The sequence below is a fragment of the Moschus berezovskii genome, chromosome 24, assembly GCF_049115385.1.
Source record: "Moschus berezovskii isolate FMDL1 chromosome 24, NW_MosBer_1.0, whole genome shotgun sequence".
Classification (NCBI taxonomy): domain Eukaryota; kingdom Metazoa; phylum Chordata; class Mammalia; order Artiodactyla; family Moschidae; genus Moschus; species Moschus berezovskii.
Window position 1 is genome coordinate 5,230,262 of NC_142483.1, and position 19,383 is coordinate 5,249,644.

A 19,383-nucleotide genomic window follows, 5' to 3' on the forward strand; every position below is an offset into this window, starting at 1 on the left:
AGCCTGCATCACCATCTCTGTGATAGATGCCAGGTTTCTGATTTCTTACCGAGCTCTCCCTGGCTCTCAGCTCACGTGATCTGCGTGGGTCATGCACCCCACGCACCACGGTGATGAGAACACGTCCTGGACCTGGGCAGCGAGAGCTCCCTCTGTCCCACCGCGGTGAGCGGGCCGCCAGTGACCAGCGAAGCGGGACAGGACAGCGTCGCCAGGAAGTCGCTACCCCTGGGGCTCCCAGTGCCAACTTGCCCTCTTGCGGAGAGAGCCTGCCTGAGAACCAAGCGGTGCAGAGACCAGCCAGGCAAGGGAGGAGGCGGAAAGGTCATGGCTGACGTTTTTTGAAAACTCGGACCTAGTAGTGCCTAAGGCTAGATTCAGCCATGAAATTTTTCAGTTAGTTGAACAAATGAATCCCCATGTTTGCTTAAGTCTCTTTGAGTTAGTCTCTAACTTTCAACCAAGGAGGCCTGGCTGATATAGGAAGTAATCTTGTAGACTTCAATCCTAAAGGACTTCTCTAAAGAGGCAGCCTGCGAAGTACTCTTCTGAGTTCTCTTAAAGAGTAGAGCACGTGAGATACCGGGGGGAAGCACCGGCTCTTATTGGACCAGCAACTGCACTTGACCAAATACTGACGGAATATCAACGAGGTCTCGGTGAGGTCTCTGTGGACGGGGGAGACCTTCTACTGACCACGTCACTGATCTTCCACCCTCACCTCCTGTCAGAGTCAAAAATTCACTTGTTCTTTCCAGAACGCTTCTAGTATGTGCCAGGCATTATGGCAGGCACTGAGGACACGGAGATGCTGGAGACGTGGTCCTCATTCTCAGGAAGCTAACAAGTAATTACGATCCAGGGTGACGAGTGTGAGAAGGGACCCTTCAGAAAGGATCCAGAGGTGCTTGCCGGGAGGGAAGAACAAGAGCAGAGGGGCGGCGGGGAGCACCGGTGGTCCAGGGCGGGAGGACGGAGCTCGGAAGGTAGGCTGGAGCCAGGCTCGTCTGCCCTGAGAGACAGATTGGATCCTGGGGCCAAAGCTGAGCCTCTAGGAGTCCCTGAGTAACTGTGTGTGCCACTCAAGGAGGGGTGACCTGTGTGGAGGGCAGACTGGAGGGGAGGGAGACTGAAGCCTGTGCTCACTGATGGGAAATGACCGTGTGGACTCTGACGGAGAATAGCCAGGCTGTAAGAGAAGGAAAGAGTCTACAATCCTAACTCAGAGAGCACTGAAAACCAACGGCCTTCAGATGACTTGAGAAGAACGCTGCTTGGGCAGATCGTCTGCATCTTAGATGACAAAGATTGAGTCAGAGGAATTTGGGGAGAGGTCCTAAGTGCCCGTGCTTCCTCAGACTTTGGATCCCAGCAGCTCCATCCGAAGTTCCCTTCCCATCCCTAAATCCCATCCACCCACGGGGCTCGGCTTCAGGGAAGGCCCAGGTCCGGACCCGCTGGCAGCTCGCCAGGTGCCCCCTCGCCACAGGATCCTACATCTGAACTTTAGACCTGATCACTCACGACATTTCTCTGAACCCCAACTTTCTCCTCTTCAAAACGGGAACACTGTCATTTACCACAGGATAAGGATTAAACTCTTACTGCAAAATTCAGGCTTACATTGAAGGAAGCAGGGAAAATCACTAGGACATTCAGGTACGACCTAAATCAGAGTCCTTATGATTATACCGTGGAGGTGATGAATAGATTCAAGGCATTAGACCTGGTAGACAGACTGCCTGAAGAACTATGGACGGAGGTTCATAATACTGTACAGGAGGCAGTGATCAAAACCATCCCCAAGAAAAAGAAATGATAGAAGGCAAAGTGGTTGTTTGAGAAGGCTTTACAAATAGCTGAGATAATAAGAGAAGCAAAAGGCAAGAGAGAAAGGGAATGATATACCCAATTGAATGCAGAGTTTCAAAGAAAAGCATGGAGAGATAAGAAGCCCTTCGTAATGAAAAGAAATAGAGGAAAACAACAGAATGGGAAAGTCTAGCGATCTCTTCCAGAAAATTGGAGATATCAAGGGAACATTTCATGTAAGGATGGGTACAATAAAGGACAGAAATGGTATGGACCTAACAGAAGCCGAAGAGATTAACAAGAGGTGGCAAGAATACACAGAAGAATTATACAGAAAGGTCTTAATGACCTGGATAACCACAATGGTGTAGTCACTTATGTAGAGCCAGACATCCTGGAATGTGAAGTCAAGTGGATCTTAGGAAGCATTACTATGAACAAAGTTAGTAGAAGTGACGGAATTCCAGCTGAACTATTTAAAATCCTAAAAGATGATGGAGTTAAAGTGCTGCACTTAATATCAGCAAATCTGGAAAATTCAGCAGTGGCCACAGGACTGGAAAAGCTCAGTTTTCATTCGAGTCCCAAAGAAGGGCAATGCCAAAGAATGTTCTAACTATCGTACAATTGCGCTCATCTCATATGCTAATAGGGTCACGCTCAAAATCCTTTGAGCTAGGCTTCAATAGTACATGAACAGAGAACTTCCAGACATACAGGCTCAGTTTAAAAAGAGATCAAATTGCGAATATTTGTTGGATTATGGAGAAAGCTGGGGACTTCCAGGAAACGTCTAACTCTGCCTCACTGATTACACTTCACTGACACTGTGGATCAACAAACTATGGAAAATTCTTAAAGAGGTGGGAATACCAGACCACCTTATCTGTCTCCTGAGAAACCTATATGCAGATCAAGAAGCAACAGTTAGAACCAGACATGGAACAACGTTCAGGTTCAAAACTGGGAAAGGAGTACGACAAGGCTGTACATTGTCACCCTGCTTATTTAACCTATAGGCAGAATACATCATGCAAAACATTGGGCTGGATGAAACACAAGCTGGAATCAAGACTGCTGGGAGAAATATCAACAACCTTAGATATACAAATGATACCACTCTAATGGCAGAAAGTGAAGAGGAACTAAAGAGCCTCTTGATGAGAGTGAAAGAGAAGGGTGAAAAAGCTGGCTTGAAACTCAGTATTAAAATTAAGATCATGGCATCCGGTCCCATCACTTCATAGTAAACAGATGGAGAAAAAGTGGAAGCAGTGACAGATCTTATTTTCTTGGGCTCCAAAATCACTAAGGACAGTGACTGCAGCCATGAAATTAAAAGATGCTTGCTCCTTGGAAGAAAACCTATGACCAATCTCGACTGAATACTAAAAAGCAGAGACATTACTTTGCCGACAAAGGTCTGCATAGTCAAAGCTATGGTTTTTCCAGTAGTCATGTGCCGATATGAGAGTTGAACCATAAAGAAGACTGAGCACTGAAGAACTGGATGCCTTTGATCTGTGTGCTGGAGAAGACTCTTGAGAGTCCCTTAGACTGCAAGGAGATGAAAGGAAAACAGTCCTGAATATTCATTGGAAGGACTAAAGCGGAAGCTCCAACACTCTGGCCACGTGACGCAAAGAGTTACTTTTTGGAGAAGACCCTGATGCTGGAAAAGACTGATGGCAAAAGAAAAAGGGGCAGCAGAGGATGAGATGATCAGACAGCATCACCGACTCCATGGACACGAATCTGAGCAAACTCTGGGAGACAGTGAAGGATGGGAACAGGGCATGCTGCAGTCCATGGGGTCACAAATGGTTGGACACAACTTAGGGACTGAACAACAAAAGGGTTAAATATGGCAAGTTTCAGAGTGCTCTGCACAGAACTGGCACGCGATGAACAGTACACAGAAGCTGCTAGGCTCCTATGGAAGACGAAGCAGACTTCATTACACACTACAAAGACACAAAGACATCCTCATGCCAAGCAGTGGCTTCTCACTTGCCAGGGATTTCCAGAGCTTACAGTCAATAGAGTTTTGTTGAAAGAACAAGACAGAAACACTTTTTGTGGTAGTTAAAGCACATGAACATGACCTCTGAAGGCCCCTGAGGACTCCAGTCAGGCTGCGGAGAAAGGGGTAGGACAAGAGGGATATTGGTGCTACTGGAGGCAGAAATGCAGCTCTCGTCCTGCAGCTCTGGGGTGAAAAGGTCAAATGGATCCTGGTTCCTCGTCTGAGAGTGTGGGAATGGCTGGGGAGGGCTTTGTGACTGAAGGAAGGAACTCTTGACAAACAGATAGGCTTGATGGTGATGCGGCTTTACTGTATCCTTAAAGCCAAATCCGTGGACATATCTTGTTTGCAGAACTTCTTCAACCAAGCCCTCTGCTGACAAGTCAGGACTTGGATTCCAATGGGCCTGGCTTAATTGTTTGTGCAAAGAGCAAACTCAGTAAGAGATGAGCGAACCGTGATGCAGAAGTCCAACAAGACTGGGCAGCTGTGCACTGCTTCAGCGTTTCCATCCTCAACCCAAACAGAGAGCTCTGAGTGCCTGGGCAGAGCTGCAGAGTCTGCGAGTGCTGTGAAAATATCTCAGGTCCACTTAGGGCCGCGGTTCCAGACCTATTTCAGACCTAACGTATCTATCTCCTCAGGATTTAATGACACAAATCCTCCCCCCGTAAAACACACATGTGCAACCTTTTGTATGCAACCCCTGGGTGGGTGTTTGGGAACAGTCCCCACCTCACCCTCTAAGTCTATCTCAGTCCAATAGGAATTTAGAAGAACCAGTTCATAGGGCCTGAAAGAATGAGGCCGGAGGGTCAAGAGCTCCTTCCTTGGGGTTCACACAGCTTGTGGCCATGAATCGCACCCCTTCGGGGGGAAAGGGCTAATGAAGGCCGTGACACTCAGAGCCTGAATATTCACCTGTCTGCACTGCCTCTCCCTGAGGTGGGAAACCTTGGGCTCTTCAGTGGTTTCCCTCGTGCTGAGCAGATAAAAGCCAAAGAGGATGCTTTGGGCAGGGGGACTCCTTGCGTGATCTGCACCAAATCCGAATGGTTAAAAATAATTTGCTAAATACCTTCCTAGATACATTGAAACCCAAGACCTTTCTGAGTCCTGTCCAGCCCTGCCTCGGAGGGCGAGCCGGGCTGAAAAGTCCTGCTCTTTCCTTGCTGAATCCCTGAGTCAGACTTCGGCCTGTCAATCTTCTGATGTCATACGTCAAACTGTGCCATGGAAGGCCGGGTAAGCAGCTTCAGGAAACAGAAGCCCGACTGTAAGCACACAGGTATTTCCAAACAGAAAGCAACTCTGCCCAGTTGCTAACTTGGCTACTGTATATAAATTTAGCCATGACACCAGGAGGGGAACTTTTTTTAAAAATAGAAGTCAAAGGTCAAAAGGATAAACAACAGTAGTGTACCACTCACTAACCTCGTCAAGACACGTAAATGGTAAACAAGACATAATAAAGTCTTTGCCCTTAAGCCTGGGTGCTGGAGTAGAAGACGGAAGGTAAACACAGACTGCAGACGGCGATAAACGCCATACAGAAAATAAAACAGGGTAAAGGGGACAGAGAATGCTTGAGGTACTATTTTCATATCCAAAGAAAAATATACAGATTAGGAAACTGAGGATAAGCGAAGGTAGGTAAACTGTTCAAAGTCTCACAGCTAGTACGGAGTGAAACTCGGGTCTGTCTGGCTCCTCAATTGTTCCTAACTGCTACACCTCTCGTTAATATTCAGAGACATCAAACAATTTGGAGGATACATAGGTGAGAGACCACCTTTATGTTTTTTAAATAAGTGTCTCTTTTAGGGTCAACAGCAAAATTCTAAGATCAATGAACTCATACGAGTAAGGCTACTGGCACCATTTTGACAGCAGTGCTAAAAATATCTGAGATTCTATATGCGATATTTAACATACTTTAAACCTTAAAGTCTCTCTCTGGGATGGGAATACTGTGTGTGTGTGTGTTCAGTTGCTCAGTCATGTCCAACTCTTTTGAAACCCCATGGACTGCAGCCCGCCAGGCTCCTACGTCCTTGGGATTCCCCAGGCAAGAATACTGGAGTGGGTTGCCATTTCCTCCTCCAAGGGATCTTCCCACCCAGGGATCAATCTGCGTCTCCTGCATTGGCAGGTGGATTCTTTACCATCTGAGCCACCTGGGAAGCCAGAGATAGGAATTACTGTTCTGATATTTCATAAAAGGACACAGAGAATGTAACCTGTTCAAAAATCACAGAGCTTATAAATGTGGAAGCCGCAGTCCAGGCCTCATGCCTCCGAGTGCATTGCTTTTTCCATTACACCACGCTGCCTTCCAGAAGACTCCCCAAAGAGCTGCGTTTTTCTCCCACTGGGAGACAGGGCAGTAACGATCTTGGCAGTGCAGAGAGAAAAGAGTGACTGTTTTGCATCTCTGCCAAGTATTCGTGCCCTTTGCAATATGACTTGGATACGACATCCAACCCAGCGCTAGCAGCTAAGCATTCTAGAATTTGCTTAAGGATTTTTTTTTTCCACCTTCTCCGTATGGGGTCCAAAATTAAAAGGGGAAAAGCACATTTATGTCTCATTCAGAATTCAAAAAGTAATAAATCCTTCAAGGCCCTGGCAAGTTTCTCTAATCCACTGTAATCATGTTTCCTTGTATAACAAGTCTTGTGATGTCTGAGGCAGCGTCTCGCTATAGTAACGGCAGCCTGGATGCTGGAGCTCCTCTTCTCAGGCCTGGGGGATTACTCCATTTTCCACATTAGGAATAAGCCGCAGACTTTAGGTTCTAAAACGGAGCCAGAAACGCTGACGAGGATCCAGATGCCCTAAATATAATTAGAACTAAATTTTACTGCCTTCTGTGAAAGGCACAAATGAAAAGAATATCGCAGCTTCTAGAACACAGATCCAGAAAGCAAAGCTATGAGTAGGGCCGACAACGGGGTTCTTATGCACTTGGAGACTTTCCAAATTTCCCCTGCTTCACATCCTTGGCTTTGTAACTTTTATAAAAGCCTCATATTAGGGAAGGGGTTTTCCCAGATGGCTCAGCGGATAAAGAATATGCCTGCAATGCAGGAGATGTGGGTTCAATCCCTGGGTCGGGAAGATCCCCCAGAGGAGGTCATGGCAACCCACTCCAGTACTCTTGCCTGGAGAATCCCATGGACAGAGGAGCCTGGTGGGCTACAGTCCAAGGGGTCGCAGAGTCGGCCATGACTGAGCAACTAAGCACACACGGGACACACATTAGAGAAGGATGTATTACAGATCCATCCTAACAAACCACATTTTCACGGAGGCAGCCTTTTCTTTAATTTACTTTGTTATTTAAATTTTTTTTAATTGGTGTATAGTTGATTTACAATGTTGTGTTAGTTTCTGCTGTGTAGCAAAGGGAATCAGAGGTAGCTTTTACATTAACGATATTATTTAAATTTTCACATGTTGACTTGATAAGTAACGAATAATTTATCTCTATGGTCAAACACTGACTTCTGTTATTACCAGAAAGACATTTATTAAATTCTTTAACGGAAATGACATCCTCTCACTAGATCACTTGACATGGGCAGTGTGCAACAGCGTAAACCTACATGTCTCACTTCAAATTGTGAGTGTTAACTATAAGGACTGTGACAGTGGTCCCATTTTTGAGTGCTTACTATGTGCCAGGAACTGTGCTCAGTGTTGTAAATACATTATCTTAGTGTTTAGAATCCCCTGACAAAGTTATTGGTATTTCCATTTTACAGTACAGGGTCTCTGTCTCAGGAAGGTCCCACTACTTGCCCAAGGTTGCACAGCTTGTTACTGGTGAGCTAGAATTTGGCTTCCCAGGTGGTGCAGTGGTAAAGAATCCACCTGCCAATGCAGGAGATGGAAGAGACATGGGTTCGATCCCTGGGTTGGGAAGATCCCCTGGAGAAGGAAATGGCAGTCTATTCCAGTATTCTTGCCTGGAGAATCCCATGGACAGAGGAGCCTGGTGGGCTACAGTCCACGGGGTTGCAAAAGAGTTGGACATAACTGAGTGACTGAACACACAGAATTTGTATAGAGGGGATTAGACTCTAGAACCTGTTCTGGAATAAAAGGTCTAACCCTCTCCCCACTGCAGAATAGTCGTTGCTTCTAGTTACTGTCATTGAATCTTCCTGAACTAAAATTGATTTTCATAGAAATAACTTTCTTTTGTGCACCTTTTTTCCCCCACTTTGGGGATATTTACTTAAATGGTATAATTACAACCATAAGTCCATCTGGCGTTTCCAGGTCTGGCAAGAAACACGAGTGACTCCTGGAGAGCGTGTGCCTCAGCCGGTGGGAGCAGAAAAGCACAGGGTGTCCTGGAAACCAGCCTGCGGGCTGGGAGCATCCCGCCTCCCGTGGGCACCAGATCGTGCTGCACCAAGGGGGCACGGAGTCCATCGATCAGGAGGGTCAGCGAAGGGAAAGCCGGTGAGGGGTGCCCTCACTGAACATGTATTATTTTTCAAACGCGCATCATGCCTCTCGCTGCTCAAATCACTTCGTCATCCCTCTCCTGGTGCAGTCAGGTTTGTACCAACACTTTCGGTTCTGCTTGCCCAGCACTTCCCGTCTCCTGGCAATGGCCAGTATCTTCCTCCCCTCGTGCCAACCGTGTTCCTTTTCAGACCCCACCTCTCTGGCTCAATCTGGCTGACCCCCATATAAGGAAGAGATGCAAGCTGGGCCGTGAGTTCTGGACCTGGGTCGGGGGCTGGTCCGCATCAGGTGCCTGAAGCTGCCAGCGGCCACGCTTCCTGCCTGGGGGAAGACGCCCGCCTCCAGGGAGAACAGCTGTCCGTGCTGCCCTGAAACTGCAGCTTCCCCCGAGGTCTGCTTGACCCACCTTTCCTGTCATTGTGTTCAGTGCCCCATGACTTCCCTTCTCTGATGATTCAAGTTGGCTGTGTGTCACTTGAAGCCAACAGTGTTCTGGATAATTTAGAAAGGGTACCAGCCGTGGAGAGTCTAGATGTAGCCTCTACCTGCATCTCCCAAGTCTAGATGCAGATAAGGATGAGAAATACCCCTTCTGGGGTGGAAAAAAAGAAAAGTTCACTCACAATTGCAATTACAAGGTGGTAAAATGACTGGTTTAACAAAGCTGAGGGTTTAGAGGCCTTAGGGAAGCATGGCTTACTGGAGATACTATTTCTTGCAACGTCACTAAAGGGGCAGTGGAGAGATGCTTCTGTGCCAGTGGATTCTCCCGGAAGCAGATGAGGACAGCAGAACTGCCATGCGACACCCTAAAGGGAGGCCACGTGTGCTTCTGGTCAGCCATCTGAGTCCTTTAGAACGGAGGACGCTGAAGTTTCTGCTGCAAACTCAAGTGAGCGGCTGTCAGGGAAATGGAAGAGTCGGATAAACGGGTAGAAACCTACATACGGGGTGGAGGCTGGGGAGCCAGGGCCCCTCATAAAGGCCCAGAACTCAGGTGCAGGCTGCGGGCGGGGGACTGCCCAGGGCCCCAGCAGACTTCTTACGTGGTGGGTGACTGAGCACAGGTGCAAGTGTATTAATAGCAAGGGAGCCTATTAATACATCCTCTAGATGAGTCTCAGTGAAGCTAAATGTCTCTAGAACACTAACTTCCACACGGACAGAGCCTTCACTTTCTTCACTGCTGTGTTCCCAGAGGCCGTGTCCATGCCCGGTACTTTGCAACTGTGAAACAATGCTTGCTGAGCGCATGAATGAAAGAGCTTTAGAAGTTCTTTGTGTGCACTTAGCTGCTCAGCCGTGTCTGACTCTTTGTGACCCCATGGACTGTAGCCCTCCAGGCTCCTCTGTCCATGGGATACTCCAGGCAAGAATCCTGAAGTGGGTTGCCATTCCCTCTTCAAGGGGATCTTCCTGACCCGAGGACTGAACCTGCATCTCCTGCCTTGCAGGCAGATTATTTCACACTGCACCATCCGCAAAGATGTCTTATAGTGAGTCCCAGGAGGAGGAGCAGAGACTCTTAAACCGCTCCTGCAGGCACTTCCACTTAGAAAAACGCACAGCGAGGGCTGAGGCAGCTTAACACTTGAACCCCCCGTGTTATTTGGAGCTGACTCCTAGATTCGGAGTCCACATCTCGGAACAAGAGCACCGGACGAAGTGATTTCCACAGTGTCCTCTCGGCTGCAATGTTTTGTTTCCTGGTGATTAAGCATAGTATAAAGCTTCATTATTTTCTTAAAACCACTGAGAATTCTCCTCAGGCTCAGCGTTAAACCGAAGAACAAGTGTGGGGTAAGAGAGATGAAGTGCCATCCTGGGAGTCTTTGATTATTCACCGTGCCATCTCAGACCACACACAGGCTGGGTCTCCCTCACCTGCCTCTGAGCGGATTTGGGATGCCTGTCTTCACCAGGCAGTGAGAAGGGAAAATAATCTGTGGAAATCCTAGACATGATTAGGGCAAAGCTCTCTCTGAAATCAAAGGTCAGCTTCAAAATGACTTCGTTTGGGGTTCTTCGGCCCCAGGGGTGCCATTTCTGACTCCATCACTGTCTCCTATGGTTGTCACACGTCTGGGTATTTCCTAGTTCACACAGAGATGCTGGCTCATCTCTGGCCTTTCTGCCTTTCCCTTTTAGCGTCCGACTCCACCTCCCCAGGACTGACTCCCTAGATCCCTGGCTTCATCCTTCTCGAAGTGCTTACTCATAGCCAACCTTGAGAAATACTGACCAGTCATGACAGACTCCGTTTTACCCTCTGTTCCTGGGTGAGTAACTGCATCCAGACCCGAGAGACGGCCTGCTAACGACGGTGCTGTATGCTCAATGAATACGACAGCTGCCCAAGAAGCTTGGGGACACTGGCTCTGCCAAAAGTGAAATTCATTCAGCCGTGTCCTACTCTTTGTGATCCCATGGACTGTAGCCCACCAGGCTCCTCTGTCCACGGGATTCTCCAGGCAAGAACACTGGAGTGGGTTGCCAAGACCTCCTCCAGGGGATCTTCCCGATCCAGGGATTGAACCTGGGTCTCCTGCACCGCAGGCAGATTCTTTACTGTCTGAGCTACGAGGGAAGCCCAGTGGCTGTCAAAACACACTCCCTCACGGGGCCCATAGACAGGACTGAATCGGGTTTGGGCTCACTGGCACCATCTCTGTGATGCCTGTCTGCCCTTACCACAGCACTTCATAAGCATTACCTCATTGTATGGAAATGATTTGTTAAATTTATATGTCTGTGGCTACAAAAAAAATTTTTGGAGAAAGAGACTTAAGACTTATTCATCTTTTTACTATGTGTCTTGTACAAAGAGAGAATTCAATAGATTGTTGGGCAATGAATTAAGGAACTATGTCAATTATGTGAACCACTCCATTCTCTTCTCCTCTTGAAGGGAAAATCATCTCAGAAGCCACAGGGTGCAGAGGGAAGCCCTGACCTTGAACTAGACAATGGCTGGCAAAGACATGCACTCGTGCTTGCCCACGGCAGATGTGACGACTCAGCCATGAACCTCTCTCATCACGTCTGAATCAGGCCTGAGACCCCTTCTCAACACAGCTTCCCAGGGAGCCGCCCTCCTGAACGAGGAGGTTGGCACCCCTGATGCAGGTGAAAGATACTTGAGGACAAGGTGGCGGGTGTATGATGTGACCTTACCAACACTGAGACGAGGGAAAGAATGCCTAGACGGAGCCCACACTGTTCCTTTAAAATGCAACCTGCCAACTTAAAACAATGTGGGAAGAACTACTTAACTCAGTGAGCAAACAACTGACCCGCCCAATTAGGTAGCCGAGGCTACGAGGCTACGGCAGCTGCCTAAGGTCTACCTGGTAATTGTTCCCTTAAATGAGACGCTCTGTCCTGAGAAGGCTTAGACCCTGGGAGTTGAGCTGGGTGATTGGTGCCAAGCGAAATCTCCGCATGATCTCAGAGGTGAGAGAGGCAGCACGGTGCAGTGGGTAAGACCACGGGCCTCAGAGCGCTGTTCCTACCTCACAGAGATGTTTTAAGGATTTGATGTGTTACTATTAGATAAAGAGCTTAGAACAGTGTCTGGCACATAAGTACGAAAAAAGTAAGCATCAGCTCCTATTATTTTGTGTGGTGGTCTGGTGAAAGTCCCCCCAAACAGTTAGTAAAATAGCCATTATCGATCATTAACTGATGGCTATCGCCTTGGTAATATAAGAGGCTCTTTGAACAGGCCTGGCAGGCTGCCAACTGTGCCTGCATTCTCCGTTGTTTCCAGCCACAGCCAATCACCCCGGTTGTTATCAGACAAGGAAGACAAGGCAGCTGGTTACCTCCCTATTCGCTCTGGCTGCCAGGAACCACGGAGTTACACTCCATGTTCAACTTTGGAAGTTTCCCTTAGTTTTTGTTTCCTAAAACAATGACTCTAAAAACACAAAACTTGGCTTTTGTCCTTTTAATCTCATCCTAAAGGCTTTTAGATTTAGTCTATGGTTTTGACTATAACCATCTTAAATATTCTTTTTAGAATCAGGTAGAATGTACATAAATATAAGAAAAAAACATAACTGTCAGATTCTTCATGCTGAATGCCAGCCAAGACATGAGTTTGAGGTGATATATTACATTTTTGTATATTACACATACCACAGTCCTCTTGGAAAACAAGGCAAATCTATGTAACTTTCTGGAGACACCAAAAAAGACTCATTTTACTGTCGTGGTTCATCATTAAAAATGTCACACACACACACCCCTGCCCTACATTTCTCCAGGATCACTGCTCCTTCGACAGAAAGTGAAGCTGGAATCAGAGAAGCTATCAGCTACGCCAAAGACAGATTATGTTGCTGAAACCAGTTCTCTTTCTCATCCCCTATTCTGATTTGCAGAATCCAAGAGCTCACCGACTGCAACTCTCTCACTTTACAGAGGACACTGAGACCCAGAGGGAAGTGACCAGCTTAAGGTCACATGGTGGGTTAGCGGCTGAGCTGTAAGGAAAACCTAAACCTGTCAGGCTTCTATTCTAAGATGCCAAGGTTCCTCTCGAGACAACTGAAATAGAAAATGAGGACATTTACTCAGTTTTTAATTTTGAAATTCTTGAAATTTATTGTTTTATTATAGCAAAATAGAGGGTTTTTTAAAAAAAATCAAGGCAGTAGATCTATTAAAAAAAAACACCAAGTTCTCTGGGAAATACTTCTGTTGCAAAAGGCTTTACCATTAAAGCCTTTAACATGTGTCATTCACTTAGAATCACGGGCCCATTCTAAAACTAGGAAGTCGAATCGCTCGTTTATCCAGTGTATACTTAATGGTTAATTACTACATGAGGCAATGTGCTGGATCCTGAGAACTATTCTATTAAGAAATGTCCCTGGGGACTTCCCTGGTGGTCTGTGGTTAAGACTCCATGCTACCAATACAGCGGGTGCAGGTTCCATCCCTGGTCAGGGAGTTAAGATCACACATGCTGTGCAGTGCGGCCTAAAGATTTTTAAAAATATTTTTTTTTAATTAAAGAAAAAAAGAAGTGTCCCTGACGTCCTAGAGCTCAAGACCTAGAACAAATATCCGACACACAAATATCCTAGAACAAACAGCCGTCTTCACTATCTTAGGTACTCATGACAAGACCATCTTTCCTGCTTCTGTGACCATGTTCCTTGCTGACCCTGAAACTGACTCAAAAAATCCTTCCTGACCCAGCCCTTCAAGTGGCCAAGAACAACAGGTAAGAGGGGCATAAGCTGAAATCTACCTGTCATCCCCAAACTAGAAGTCATGACGTGTCTATTAAATCCTCCACAACGTGGGGATATTATATTTGCTGGAACCCTGATTTCCCTCCATCAGAATGTAAACTCTTCCATGCATTTAGCACTGATTAAACTGGGAAGAACAACTCTTCTCGGTGCTGGGAGAACCCTTGATTACAATGCACGAAGGGCCAATTATACCCCCAAGGAGGGACCCCGGTTGTCTCCCATGTGAAACGTCCCTTTCATCCCGGGAAGCTCGGCCCTCTGCCTCCTGCCCGTCATCACCCACGGCTGCCATCTGCTGCCGCAGAATCAACAGAGGTGCCGCGCCGCTCACTTCAAAGCCGCTGCTCATCAAGCCCAGTGATTTACCAACTGAGAGAGGGGCCGGGTTACTGACAGTGCGGCCTCCAGAGCACAGCTCTTCCCAGTGGAAGAGTTGGGAAAAAACAACAACAAACTCTGATCTCGTCTTAAGGTGGACCCAAAGGCAGCTGCAGCGCCTCCGTGTTATAAACCTGGCATCGGTCCTCCCCTTTGTGGAAGCGGTCTTCTCCGGGTTTGATCAAGGAAGGAACAGCAGGAAGACGGCTTTTCATCTTAATGGCTTTTACTGTGTCTGTAAACATTGTAATTGTTGGTGATGAGTGAGCAAGGGCCCTGGGAAGTCCCGCGCGGGGAGGTAGTCATGCCCCAGAGCTGACCTGTCTCTGCAGCACAGGGCGTTGCACAGTGTTGTCCGGAAGGAGACACGGTGGATGCTGAGTCTGCTTAGTGCCCCAAAATACATCCCTCTCGGGCCGCTCACACCTGGGGCGGCTGTACATTAAAGACCTGCATTTGCAGATGGGTCCCCCCTCTACCACTGGGGCTCAGAGAGGCCAGACACTGTTAGAAAAGAGAGCAGAAGCAGCAGAAACAGGAAGAGGTGACAAAAATCAGGGTTAAAGAAGAAAGGGAACTTCGCAAGTCTCTGCCTCTTTGTATTACATTTTCACGTCCAAGTAGTGCCTGTGTTTCTGGTTGGGCAGACATGGTGGCTGGGGACTGGGTGGAGTATCAAGAAAAATGGGCTTATTTTTCCCTTCTGCCCCCAGGGATTTAGATCCCCTAAGGAAGGCAAGATATAGCTTCTTGGAGGCATGTTCTGAGTCTTGTGCATGTCTGTATCTCTGCAGTAGCACTGTCCTCGAGAGCTTTCTGCAACGATGAGAATGTTCCCTGTTTTGTCCAGGATGGTGGTCACCCGCCACCTGTGGCTACTGAGCACTCGAGATGTGGAGGGTGTGACTTTAGGATCTGAAGCTTTTTTAAATTGAATTTTCACCAATTTAAACGTGCAGTTAAAGAGCCACATGTGGCCAGCGGCTGCTGTATTGGACAGTGCGGTCCTGTAAGATCCAGAACCAGGCTAGGTTCCTCATGAGTGTTCAACGAACATCTGTTCAACTGAAAGAGACTTTGTGCAGTAAACACATACTGAGCTTCCTCTACATTCCAGGCACTCTGCCAGGTGCTGGGGCTGACTAAGACGCTGCCCCTGAATGAGCTGGAACTCCTGGTTGTGAGCGACAGGAAGCTCAACCTTGCTTCTGTTGTTCAGTTGCTAAATCATGTCTGATTCTTTGTGACCCCACAGACTGCAGCATGCCAGGCTTCCCTGTCCTTTACCATCTCCCAGAGCTTGCTCAAACTCATGTCCATTGAGATGATGCCATCCAACCATCACATCCTCTGTGGCCCCCTTGACCTTGCTTTACTCAAGGCAAAAGGAGACCTGGCTCACAGGCTGAGAAACCAAGATAATGGCACCCTCAGAGCAGCTCAATTCGGGCCTTGGAGGATAAGGCCGTGACTGTCCTGACCCTCTCCCTCTCTCAGCTCACAGAGACTCAACTCTCTTCCATGTGTGGTTTCCAAGTGCAAACTGGCTCTCCATTCAGGAGCACTAGAAGGCTGCCCCAGCCCAGAGCTCATTCTGGCAACGCCCCCAGTCCTAGCCCCGCCTCCTAGCGCAAGTCTCATTGGATCCCACGGCTGTCACTGGGTCATACGCCCATTTCTGCACCAATCATCATGACTGGAGGGATAGGAGAGAGTGACTATCCGGGCCCTCAATTATAGACTCCAACCCTGAACCAAAGCGGGAGTCAACTCCACCAGAAAAAGCACACAGGATGAGAGCAGAGGTCTAGGATGGGCTCTCAGATGAAAATCAATAGGGAAAGAGGGAATTTTGCTAAGAAGCAAAAACAACATAGATTCATTCTAGTCTCTACTTCAAAGGGCTCAGTGTCTCTCTAGGGAAATTTTAAATAAGAATGCTGGTTGGTCAGATCTGCTGCCCAGATAGAGAAGAAAATACTAAAGAGGAAAAGCCACATTTGGCAAGGTCCAAGTTGAAATGCTAGTAACGTTTAATGACACAGAATTTCCTCTGATGCTGTCTACTTTTTCATAGATAATTCTCATGAAACCTCTGTGGCCAAGGTGCCACCTATGAGATCTAGATGCCTGGAGGAGGGATGGGGGCCTGCTGTCTGCAGCCTTCTTCACCTGCCTCAGATTTGGGGTTCCGAAGTCTCCCTCTGCACTCCCCTGTTACGCAGCTCAGGGCGTGCTCGGGCCTCAGAAAGCTCTGCCGTGTGTGGATGCAGGCGGAGCAGACGCAGCGCGGCCCACCCAGGGAAAGGACAAACATTGCCAATTCACACAATGCAATGTGAATTGTCTATTTTCATAAGGGCTACTCCGAGAAAGATTATTTGTGGGCAGGATGACTCATGGGAGAGCCAGATGAATTTGCCCCACAGAGAAGACAAAGGGCTTGGAACATCGCTAAGATGAGAGAAATTAGCCAGAACAGCTGCAGCACTTTAGGGTCTTTTAAATAGCCTCCTTCTCCACCCATTTCGAGCTGTGCTCTCTCACTCATTAAACACAGGCAGAGGTTTTCCTTTTGTTGGCTCCAAGGGCTAGCAGAGGTTGGGAAATATTCTTTTCAGCAAGCGCATCTTTTTATCCCTCTGAGCTCTCTGGGATTACCTTCTTTTTTTTTTTTTTTTTTTGAGAAGATGATTCTGGATTACCCTGAGAACTACTCTGAAATTTCTTGGCTTTTTTCTAGGTGGGAAAAAAATGTTAATAAAGGTTGTGGACCAGACTTTTCACGTTTCAACAACAGTCAGGGCTCAGGCCACATGACAAGAAGGCCCATGACTTGATCTGTTCTCTTCTCCTGGGATCCAGAAAACTTGCAGCCCCCCTCAATGTCAAACTGACCACCCCTCCTTTAACTGTACAACGAATCTTCCAGTTTGAGCGTGGCTCTCATTAGGCAGGGCTTCCCTCATGGCTTGGTGATAAAGAATCTGCCTGCAATGCAGGAGATGCAGGAGAGGTAGGTTTGATCCCTGGATCAGGCAGATCCCCTGGAGAAGGAAATGGCAACCCAATCCAGTATCAGTGCCTGGGAAATCCCACGGACAGAGGAGCCTGATGGACTATAATCCATGGAGTTGCAAAACAATCGGACATGGCTGAGCTACTAAACAACAACTCTTCAGGCATGGGCTGTAGGTACTCCATGCTTGGTAAGCAAGGAAGAGCTGTTTGTTTTCAATATCCTTTCAGGGTTTTAACAGACTGCTCAGTTCAGCGGTAAGTCGGCCTGTCCCCCGCTGGAATGGCACTGTGCTTCCTGGAGCCCAGGAGGCTGGACACTTTGAGCAGACAAGAACTGGTCCTCCCGTGGGCTGGCAGCGGACATGCACTGGGTGCTCAGTGAATGCTGGTGAATTGTGGAATGCTGTTGGCAACCTAGAGATGTTACTGTGCATACAAAATACTGAAGAAAATGGGTCTGGACACTAGTATCTACAATATTTGTGTTTCAGAAAAGTGTTCATCTCCTCTCTATAAACCTCAGTTCCCCAGTGCTAACAACTTTCCAACCCTAAGGTGACTCGGCTTTTAAAATGGTCCTTATTACGTATCTCAAGCCTACGTAATAACTAGTTGGCTGATTATGTAAACACAAGCTTGGTAAGTGGTCCTCTATTCCTCAAGAGTTAACTCGCTGGGACTCTAACAGATCAGATCAGTGTGAATGAGTTTGCTTTTTAGAATGCCCTGGTCTTACCCCTTTCATTTGTGTAATGTCTAGTGGGCTTTCTTATGGGTTCTGCCTTCTCATTCATTTTATTTTTTTTTTTATGTCAAAAACTATTTTATTGCAGCACTGGTGATAATAACAAAATCAGAAATAATCTAAACATTCATCAACAGAGAAATGGAAAAATAACATGAAGTAACTACTCGGAGAAGGCAATGGCAAGCCACTCCAGTACTCTTGCCTGGAAAATCCCATGGATGGAGGAGCCTGGTGGGCTGCAGTCCATGGGGTCGCTAAGGGTCGGACACGACTGAGCGACTTCACTTTCACTTTTCACTTTCACACACTGGAGAAGGAAATGGCAACCCACTCCAGTGTTCTTACCTGGAGAATCCCAGGGACGGGGGAGCCTGGTGGGCTTCCGTCTATGGGGTCACACAGAGTCGGACACGACTGAAGTGACTTAGCAGCAGCAGCAACGTATATACATGAAAATATGATACTAGAGTTAAACAATTTTTTTAAAAGATAAAAGCATTAGACCTATATTTAGCAACATGGACAGGTCTTTAAAGCATCAGGTTGAATGAAAAATGCAAGTTGCAAAACATAGCTTATGCAACTTATGTATTGTTTGTAAACACCTGGAAAATACAATTCAAATATAAAAATATATAAAAAATATAAAAGTGAGGGTATGCACTAGTCGCAGTGGTTTCCCTTGGGAAGGGTGAGGGAAGTCAAGTGGGGGCTTCATCTGGAACATTTCTTTTACCTTAAAGAAAAACTTGAAGCAAATAATACCAATGGCAGTACTGCATGGCATGAACGTTAAGTGTCTGCCGTTTTAATTTTTGTTGCTACTTTTCAAGTTAACAGACTTCAAGGGAAGTTTTAGATTTACAGAAAATGGAGCGGAGTTCCATGTGTTCTCTCCTCAAGCCTCACAGTTTCCTTATTATTAACCTCTCACGTTAGTGCGGCACACCCGTTACAACCGATGGGAACACTCGTGATACGTTATTATCAACTCCAGCCCGTATTTCACATCGGGGTTCACTCTGGTTTTATAGTTTCGTAGGTTCAGGCATGTGCTCATCACTACAGTGTTGTACAGACTATGTCATGAAAACCTCCTTTGGGCCACCTACTTAGCCCTTCCTTCCTCCTCCTGAGCCCCGGGCAACCACTGATCTTTAAACTATTTCTACAGTTTCGCCTTCTCCAGAATGTGATATCACCCGAGTAATTACGCAGTAAGCAGCCTTTTCAGACTGAGGTCGTTCACTTATTGACATGCATTTAAAGCTCCTCCATGTCCTTTTGTCATTTCATGGTTCATCTCTTTTCACTGCTGAGTAATATTCCACTGGATGAGTGTACCTCTGTTTTTTTTTTTTAATCCATTCACCTACTGAAGGACGCCTTGGTCGCTTCTGGTTTGGGTGACTCTATTACACAGCTCCCCTAAACACTCCTGTGCAGGTTTTGTGGGGACATCAGTTCCCAACTCCTTTGAATAAGTACCTAGGAGCACAATCCTGAGTCATCAACTAAGAACAGACAACTTGTTTTGTAAGAAGCTGCCCGACTGTCTTCCAAAAGTCCTGTGCTATTTTACATCCCTACCAGCAACAAGTCCTCATTCATTTTAAAATTAAATTTGTTGAGATACAACTCACATGCCA

At 47.0% G+C, this 19,383-nt stretch overlaps 1 protein-coding gene across 1 annotated transcript in view; it reads right to left on the reverse strand.

Moving 5' to 3' along the window:
* The window catches only part of ATG7 (autophagy related 7), a 259,273-nt gene that overhangs the window by 84,657 nt on the left and 155,233 nt on the right, over positions 1-19,383 (reverse strand). The gene's annotated exons all lie outside the window — the stretch shown is intronic.